The sequence below is a fragment of the Pan troglodytes genome, chromosome 13 (genome assembly GCF_028858775.2).
Source record: "Pan troglodytes isolate AG18354 chromosome 13, NHGRI_mPanTro3-v2.0_pri, whole genome shotgun sequence".
NCBI lineage: Eukaryota > Metazoa > Chordata > Mammalia > Primates > Hominidae > Pan > Pan troglodytes.
This window is the reverse complement of record NC_072411.2, coordinates 30,918,302-30,928,229: the sequence shown is the minus strand read 5'-3', so window position 1 is coordinate 30,928,229 and position 9,928 is coordinate 30,918,302. Positions and strand designations below refer to the sequence as shown.

At 42.7% G+C, this 9,928-nt stretch overlaps 1 long non-coding RNA gene and 1 pseudogene across 1 annotated transcript; one reads left to right on the top strand and one right to left on the bottom strand.

Moving 5' to 3' along the window:
* Positions 1–2,270: 2,270 nt before the first annotated feature.
* LOC104004146 (rho-related GTP-binding protein RhoQ-like) lies at positions 2,271–3,161 on the top strand (annotated as a pseudogene).
* A 2,578-nt stretch (positions 3,162–5,739) lies between these two features.
* LOC134807975 (uncharacterized) lies at positions 5,740–8,730 on the bottom strand. The gene is made up of 2 exons (XR_010149727.1): positions 8,626–8,730; positions 5,740–6,490 (listed from the first exon to the last, which is right to left on the bottom strand). It is a non-coding gene; the product is annotated as an uncharacterized LOC134807975 (long non-coding RNA).
* Positions 8,731–9,928: the final 1,198 nt, after the last annotated feature.

Here is a 9,928-nt window from a genome sequence, read left to right as displayed (position 1 = left end):
TCATCCATGTCCCTGTAAAGGACATGAACTCATCCTTTTTAATGGCTGTGTAGTATTCCATGGTGTATATGTGCCACATTTTCTTTATCCAGTCTATCATTGATGAGCATTTGGGTTGGTTCCAAGTCTTTGCTACTGTGAATAGTGCTGCAATGAACAAACATGTGCATGTGTCTTTATAGTAAAATGATTTATAATCCTTTGGAAATTTAAATCCTTATAATCCCAGTAATGGGATTGCTGGGTCAAATGGTATTTCTTGATCTAGATCCTTGAGGAATCACCACACTGTGTTCTACAATGGTTGAACTAATTTACAGCCTCACCAACAGTGTAAAAGTGTTCCTATTTCTCCACATCCTCTCCATGTGATCGCCATTCTAACTGACGTGACGTGGTATCTCATTGTGGTTTTGGTTTTTTAAAGAATTCTACATTAAACATCTTGATGAATTACTAAAGGAATTTCTGTTGGTAAGAGAAAAAGCATGACTACTTTCACTGAGAGTATTCAGTACTGTTCAGGTTTTATTCCCAGTGCAATATGACAGGAAAAATGAAATATACATATTAGAATTAAACATCAATTACACAGCCACTGATATAATTTTCAGAAAATGAAATTAAAAATTAATAAAAACAATGAGTTAAGAGGACAGATAAAAGATAAAGTGAAACTCAAAAGAATTCTCATGAATCAAACTGAATAAAATTGAATTTGTACAAGCAAAAAGTTTCTATTCACATTGAAAACTCTAAAATATCTTGATATACACTTAGAAAAAGTGAGTATTCCCTATGCGGATAAATCTACAGAATGTTACTTGGACTACAAGAGTTAATTAATGGAGAGACATCATCTGACTAGATGAGAATATCCAGCATTATTTATATCTTGATTATCTCAGCCTCCTCCAAACTAAATATGTTTTATAAAATTTTAATCAAATTATTGTTTTTTTTTTGGAACGTCAGTGCTTGACTTCAGATTTCTTTTGAAAGAAAAATGTATATGAATACCTTATATTCGATAAGAATGTGAAAAGATTTGCTCTACTATGTATCAAAAAATGTAAAGCTAATCAAAACAAAATTAAGGGAAAAGCTATATTATAAATATTGATTAAAATCATTATAAAAACCTTCTGCAATGGAATAGTAGGCAAAGCATTTCAACAGACAAGTCACAAAAAAAGAGAGAAAAGTAGGCTCTTCAAATGAAAAGCTGCTCAACTTTCTTCCCACAACAAAGATGTGAAACAGATAATTAGGGTTTGATCATTGGTTCTTTTGTTTTGTTTTGTTGGTTTCTCTTTTACATATAAGAGGTTTAACAATTTGACACCCAGTGTCTTTAAGACAGAAATGTCACTTATGTCAGTGTTAATGTAATTTTGGAGGAACAAACATCGGGCTGTATCTATAAAGTGTTCTTAGTTTTTTTGTTTGTTTGAGATGGAGTTTCACTCTTGTTGTCCAGGCTGGAGTGCAATGGCACGATCTCGGCTCACTACAACCTCCGCCTCCCGGGTTCAAGCGATTCTCCTGCCTCAGCCTCCCCAGTAGCTGGGATTATAGGCGCACACCCTGACGCCTGGCTAATTTTTGTATTTTTAGTAGAGACGGTTTCACCATGTTGGCCAGGCTGGTCTCGAACTCCTGACCTCAAGGTGATCTGCTTGCCTCAGCCTCCCAAAGTGCTGGGATTACAGGCGTGAGCCACCGTGCCTGGCCAAAAGTGTTCTTAGTTTTTGACCTAGCAATTCCACCTGTAGAATTTTTTTTTATATAAAATAGACATATAAAAAGATAAAAGATAGGCTGGGCACAGTGGCTTATGCCTGTAATCCCAGCACTTTGGGAGGCTGAGGTGGGCGGATCACCTGAGGTCAGGAGTTTGAGACCAGCCTGACCAACATGGAGAAACCCCATCTCTACTAAAAATACCAAATTAACTGGACGTGGTGGCGCATGCCTGCAATCCCAGCTACTTGGGAGGCTGAGGCAGGAGAATCGCTTGAATCCAGAAGGCGGAGGCTGCGGTGAGCCGAGATTGTGCCATTGCACTCCAGCCTGGACAACAAGAGCGAAACGCCACAAAAAAAAAAAAAAAAAAAAAAAAAAAAAAAGATGCTTATGATCCGGCGGATCCTCCTGGGTTGGCCAGGCCGGGGAGAGGGCGCGGGCGCCGAGTGGCGGGGGCAGCGGGCGGGCGCGGCGACCGGGGCCGGGGCGGGGATCCTGGCGGCGACCGCGGAGGCGGCACCGCCCCGGGCCCGCCGCCCCCTCCCCTCCGGCGAGGGGAGCCGCTGCATGGGGCCGGTCGGGGGGGCGGCCCTGCGGCGCAGAGCGGCGGCGACGGCGGCGGACCCCCCAGGCGGGCCGGGGCTGAGCCCGGGGCCGGGGCGGGGGCTCCGGGGGGACCATGCCCGGAGGCCGGCGGGCAGCAGCATGGCTCACGGGCCCGGCGCGCTGATGCTCAAGTGCGTGGTGGTCGGCGACGGGGCGGTGGGCAAGACGTGCCCACTCATGAGCTATGCCAACGAAGCCTTCCCGGAGGAGTATGTGCCCACCGTCTTCCACCACTAAGCAGTCAGCGTCACCGTGGGGGGCAAGCAGTACCTCCTAGGACTCTATGACACGGCCGGCCGGACAGGAAGACTATGACTGTCTGAGGCCTTCATCTTACCCAGTGACCGACGTCTTCCTTATATGCTTCTCGGTGGTAAATCCAGCCTCATTTCAAAATGTGAAAGAGGAGTGGGTACCGGAACTTAAGGAATACGCACCAAATGTACCCTTTTTATTAATAGGAACTCAGATTGATCTCCGAGATGACCCCAAAAGTTTAGCAAGACTGAAGGATATGAAAGAAAAACCTATATGTGTGGAACAAGGACAGAAACTAGCAAAAGAGATAGGAGCATGCTGCTATGTGGAATGTTCAGCTTTAACCCAGAAGGGATTGAAGACTGTTTTTGATGAGGCTGTCATAGCCATTTTAACTCCAAAGAAACACACTGTAAAAAAAAGAATAGGATCAAGATGTATAAACTGTTGTTTAATTACGTGAGAAACATCTTCAGTGGCCAAGGAAACTGGCCATTTCTCTGAGAAAGCAAATGAAATGCTACAGCTATACCCAGACCATTTATAGGTAATGAAGCAGTTCAAAACTTGAAAGAAAACAAAACCTGTCCTCAGAATTCTATAAAGTTTATTAAGAATGTTCCTTAAAGGTTTAAGAAGCAGTAAGCAGTATCTGAAGCCACAATCTATTATAAATACTTTATTTCAACTAGAAGGTACAATCTCTCAGAGGTTTCATAGTTTAAAAAGCTACAATCACATCATGTTGTAACTACATAAAAAACAGAGCTGTAAATGGAACTGCTTGGCTTTGACCATATACATTTCTGCACAGCCCTTACAGAATCTGCACAAAGAAATATCTCCCTTTGTTCCGGTTAATTGTTCTTGTATGTAAGTTGCTTTCTATTCCAGTATATCCAGAGTGGTGAAATAACAAGGCCAGCCACATAGCCAAAGGTCGCTCCAAGCGTACAGGAGATGGGCCATACCTGAGGAGAGAATGTATGAGATCAAAAAAGAACAAATGTTTTATTATTACTTGAGCACAAGTGTAACCTAAATATTTCTATATTAAAGCTTAATGTGCTTTCTTAAAGAATGCTGAAGTGTAATAAGGTCATAACTGCATTTATCATGAACACTAAAAATGTACACATTTTAGTTCACGTGCATTAAACTGTAACAAGGCTTCGGGCAATTGTAGATTTAGTTTGATGCTCCCCAAAGTGCATGAGACACATGCTAAAATTACAAATTAAAATTTTGGGTCAGACTTTGCCATAATGCTGGACTCAATTTAGCTCTCTGAACTAGATGGTAATTTTTTTTAAATTCCCACTTTGGCTGTGTACATCAAATGAAATGAGAAGTGTGTATGCTGACTAAACCACGAGAAACTTTCTTTAAGTTGTGTTAAAGAGGAAAGACCTAGAATCCAAGCATGTTACATGAAAATGGTAACAGAGCAGCTGCTTCCACCTTTCAGATATAGATGTTGGAACCACAGCAGAAGTTATAGTTACATACACACCTAGAATGTAAGTTAAACAAAATACCGGCTTCGGGAGACCCATTTTCTCCAGCCATATTACATTAGGCTAGAAGTAATTAATGTTGATTTATTTCATCTACAAGCAGTTGGTCCCTAAGTGACAGGCTCTGCTTCAAAAAAAAAAGTTGGAGAAAAATTTTCATGTTCTTCTGTGAAGCTTATTTGGTACACTGGAGCCTTTTCTAATCTTTCTCTGGGGGGAACAGGCCGCAGAACTGTGTTAGAGGTGAACCATCTTAATTACTAGTTCTGTTACCTAATTCAGCTTCCTTGTTTGGTCTGCTGTGGATCTGCCTTATTGCATATGCCATGCATCAGATAATGGTGTTAGACAAAGCTTCATTGTGAACAACCTAATGCATTTTAGAGAAACAATCTCATCTACACATTTTTTTCTAGCCTTTCCTACATTTAAACTTGCTGTTGCCTAAATCATAATTTTTAAAATGTCTTTGGTGGGCTTCTGTTAATTCACATGACTTGAGTTTATAGCTGTGTCTACTGCACAGATTGGGTAATGGAACACTAAACTTTTATACTTGAAAATGACAGGCTTAAATGCTCATATCAGTCACAAATCCAGGATGTACTGTCTTGTTGTATGTGAGCTTTGCAGAGATTTTTAAAAATATAAGCATCACCTTCACATTGAAGAGTGGAGAGAGTCTACTGGATGACTGGCCAGGAACTTTCTCTCTGAATCAGACATTTGGATGTCTTCTTTCTTCCAAGAAATGGTGGTTCACATTAAAGTATCATGGCCTTATGTATGCTCAAATGGAATCTTATGTAACTTTCTTATTTAATTTTGGTCTGCTATTTTTAGATAAAATTGAAAGGAATTGTATAAATCAATGAACATATTAGCTAAGTTGTCCAACACATGTTATAAATGAATTACAACAGTAAACTATTATACATTTCCAAAAAAAAGATATATTGCACAATGTTCACTGCTATATAGTGTACAATATCAAAAATTGGAAACTAACTTGTATGTTATAATTTATTTCAGTTATGAGTGGTAGAAAAACCATTGTAGCTCTTGTCAAAACCTGCATAGGCAGTCTAAGGTAAATATAACGCTTGATTTTATCAGGGCCCAGGTTCCTTCTGTCTTGTGGCCACTGTATGAGCCGCAACCCCAAGGTGGAAGATGGCAGTATGTGTTTATACACAGCAATGAGGAAGGGAGATAGGAAAGCAAAGTGTGTCCCTTTAGGAAAGATCTTGGAATCTGCCATGCCGTATTTCTACTACATCCTGTTACTAAGAACTTAGGAACATGATTGCACCTTTATTGGTAGTCTTTATTCTGGGCAGCCATCTGCCTAGCTTAAAATGTGGAGGGTCCTTACCATAGAGGAAACAGAGAATGAATTTTAGCAAACAACTAGTGGTTTCTGCCACATGACTAAATGACCAACAGGGAAACATATTACAAGACATCATACAATTAACCTCTATTCAGTTGTTACAGACTCAAGCAACTCTACATGAATTGGCATGTGAACTTCTTGCAAAACAGGGTGTTTATTAAACAGTTTTTTAAAAGTGTGTGAAAAGCCTGCATATGTCCACCAAAAGACATGTAAAAATGCTTATTCCTTTATTATTTGTAATATCCCAAATTTTGAAATGCCACAAATATTCACCAGAAGTACAATGGATAAGTAAAGTGTAGCATATTTATCTAGTAAAATACCATAGGTTATGGGAATGAACAAAGTGTTGCCAGATACAATAATGTGGATGACTCCTAATGTTGCAGCAAAAGAAGACAGGCACAGAACATATAATTTACAACCCCACTTACATAAAGTTTAAAAACAAGTAAAATTAACCTACAGTGCTAGAAAGCAGAATAAAGTCAAGGAATGCTAGTGTCAGGAAAGGAGAAAGCAGCCTTCTGAGGGGCTTCTGAGGGGCTGCTAATGTTCTATTTCTAGAACTGGGTGTTGGTTTTTGGGGCATATTCACTGTGTAAAAATTCACCAAGTTACATGCTGTGATTTGTGCAATTTGTTGTATGGATGTTACACTTCAGTATGATTGCAGAAGCCTAGCTTATCTAACTGAGTTACTGACAGTAATTCTCAAAATGGAAGGTGGGCTCTCGTGCCTGGACAGATGTCCTCACTGCAAGCTGGCATGCAGGGAACAGGTGAGTGGCTTCTGGTCACCAAGGGCAGCTGTGTCACCTGGACATGAGGGCAGATCCCAGGTGAGAGCATCAGTAGGACAACGCTGTCTTACTTCCTGCGGTTCTGTGCTGGCAGCCACAGAAATTGATGGGGACGCTTCCAGCTTCAGTGCTTGTGTTTCTTGCTCACTAGCTCAGCTGGTCTGTAATAACAAAGAAATGAATAGTGGGGTGAAGACATATTCCACAGGATTCAGACTCTACTTACAAGTTCTTTACTTAAAAAGCGCACTCTGGGCCGGGCGCGGTGGCTCACGCCTGTAATCCCAGCACTTTCGGAGGCTGAGGCAGGAGGATCACGAGGTCAGGAGATCGAGACCATCCTGGCTAACATGGTGAAACCCCGTCTGTATTAAAAATACAAAAAATTAGCCGAGCATGGTGGCACGTGCCTGTGGTCCTAGCTACTCGGGAAGCTGAGGAAGGAAAATCACTTGAACCTGGGAGGTAGAGTGAGCCAAGACAGCGCCTCTGCACTCCAGCCTGGGCAACAGAGTGAGTCTCTGTCTCAAAAAAAAAGAAAAAGAAAAAAAAATGCACTCTGTCTGGTCTAGAGGTTCCCGTGGTTCTTACTCCTGGATCCTATCACCCCTCCTGTCTCTACACAGACCCCTACTCCACTCCCAGCTGGCCGCCTACCCAAGCACCACTGCCCTTGGCATCCTTGGCTAAAGTGGTGACTGCATGGGCAGGTGGAGTCTGACAAGTCACAGTGACCACTAGCAGTGGGAGGTCACTTGGCCTCACCTGTAATTCACAGCCCTGACCACACCCTCTGGCATGTGAGTTTATCCACAAGGAACAAAGCTGAGATGAGACAATTTCACTACATAACTTGCTCACGCGGCATCCTGTGGTATGCTAGCATTATTAACACTGGAAGTTCTTTTGAAGATTTTGAAAGTTTAATTGTCATGAGATTTTTCCAAACTAAGTTCATGATATGGATTTTTAAATTGTATCTAATTTAAGCGACATTTCAATTCAAATCTAAATCTAAAACTGATAGACCTAATGATTTCAGGTGATTAATTCTTTTTTGTTTTTGTTTTTGTTTTGTTCAAGATGGACTCTCGCTCTGTCACCCAGGCTGGAGTACAGTGGCACAATCTTGGCTCACTGCAACCTCTGCCTCCCAGGTTCAAGTGATTCTCCTGCCTCAGCCTCCCAAGTAGCTGGGACTACAGACACCCACCACCAAGCCCGGCTAATTTTTGTATTTTTAGTAGAGACAAGGTTTCACCATGTTGGCCAGGCTGGTCTCAAACTCCTGACCTCAGGTGATCCACCTGCCTTGGCCTCCCAGAGTGCTGGGATTACAGGGGTGAGCCACCGGGCTGGCCTATTTAGCATCTTTTAACTGAATAAAAACATCCTATATAAAAGACCAAATACATTACTTCATTTGAAAATTAAAATATAGGGTTGGGCATGGTGGCTCACGCCTGTAATCCCAGCACTATGGGAGGCCGAGCCAGGTGGATCACCCGAGGTCAGGAGTTCTCATGAGATCTGGTTGTTTAAAGGTGTGTAGCATCTCCCCGCTCTCTCTCTTCCTCCTGCTCTGGCCATGTAAGATGTGCCTGCTTCCCCTTCCGCTATGATTGTTAAGTTTCCTGAGGCCTCCCCAGAAACAGAAGCCGGTACAGCCTGCAGAACTGTGAGCCAATTAAACCTGTTGGTTTTTTTTTTTTTTTAATAAATTACCCAGTCTCATGTAGTTCTTTTTTTTTTTTTTTTGAAATGGAGTCTTGCTCTGTCACCCAGGCTGGAGTGCAGTAGCGCAATCTCGGCTCGCTGCAACCTCCATCTCCCGGGTTCAAGCAATTCTTCTGCTTCAGCCTCCCGAGTAGCTGGGATTACAGGCGCCCACCACCACGCCTGGTTAATTTTTATATTTTTAATAGAGACGAGGTTTCACCATGTTGGCGAGGCTGGTGTCAAACTCCTGACCTCAGGTGCTCCACCCGCCTCGGTCTCCCAAACTGCTGAGATTACAGGCGTCGGCCACCGCGCCCGGCCTCAGGTAGTTGTTTATAGCAGTGTGAGAATGGACTAATACACTTGGCTATGAAAATGAAAACAATCACGAAGGCAGGGTCCCTCCCTACCTCCCCACATCCCTGTTTTGTCTGGAGCTGCCTTGGGTAACGCTCAGCCGGGACCAGCACATTACACAAGGTAATGTCCACGTGCCGGGATCAGTAAGGATGAGCTTTCTGTCTGGGGTAAGAGTAAAGACTCTAACCCAGCACCACCTCGAGGGCTTCAGGCTCACTTTCTGTTGCTTGAAGTCTGCGATGTGCTCAGGAAGTCTGCACTCCTTTGAGGCCTCAGCAACAGTGTCCTTGAGCTGAGCTTCCAGCTACAAAACGAAGACACACTTGTCATTAACACAAAGGAAGCACAGCCTTACCAGTTAGATCTTCCCCAAAGGACTTGTAAGAGAGCAAGACCTTAAAGGACCTTTGTATTTTTTCACCCTTTATCAAATCTTATCACAAATTAAAGTTTCAGAAATACACCGCAGGGCTCAGCTGAAGTGGTTGGTTAGTAATAAAACAAGTTTAAATTCGAATTTAAGTTGATATTTTGAGATGAGATTTCAAGAAAGGGTACTGATTTGTGAAAACAAGTACTTCTGATTTCTGTAAAACACTGATTCATTTTTTAAATGGACAATTTCAGACACACACACAGAATAACAGGAGAGAGTAATGAATCTCCTGTGCCTGGCACCCAGCTTTGACAGTGAGGAGAGGACCTTTTTTTTTTTTTTTTTTTTTTTTTTTAGACAAGAGTCTTACTCTGTCGCCCAGGCTGGAATGCAGTGGTGTGATCTCAGCTCACTGCAACATCCACCTCCTGGGTTCAAGCGATTCTTATGCCTCAGCCTCCAGTTTAGCTGGGATTACAGGCACACACCACCTCGCCCGGCTAGTTTTTGTATTTTTTTTAGTAGAGATGGGGTTTCACTGTGTTGGCCAGGCTAATCTCAAACTCCACCTCAGGTGATCCGCCCACCTCAGCCTCACCAAAGTGCTGGGATTACAGGCAAGCCACCGTAGTCGGCTGACGTGAGCAGCTTGAGCTGAGCTTGCTTCATCTCTGCCTACGCACAAACCGCTTGAGAACAAATCCCAGGCAACGTATCACTGCATCCGATGTGGAATGGTAATCCTTAGTTAGGGGTTTCATTAACTTGAGTTGTAACTGGCTGCAACTACAAATATATTTAGGTTGCAAAATAAACTAAGAAGAAAACAAACAGATATCCTGTGGCTAAACAGCAAAGAGCCCTGAACTTGAGCATGTGCTTTCAGACCTTCTCATTTGTGGGATTCGTTAAGTAAATTTTAATAGAATTTTTTTGAGACAGATTCTCACTCTGTCACCCAGGCTGGAGTACAGTGGCACAATCTCGGCTCACTGCAACCTCCACCTCCCAGGCTCAAGTGATCCTCCCACTAAGCCTCCTGAGTACTTCATGCTAGATGTGCATGCCACCACACCCAGCTAACTTTTTGTATTTTTGGTAGAGATGGGGTTTCACTATGTTGCCCAGACTGGTCTTGAACTCC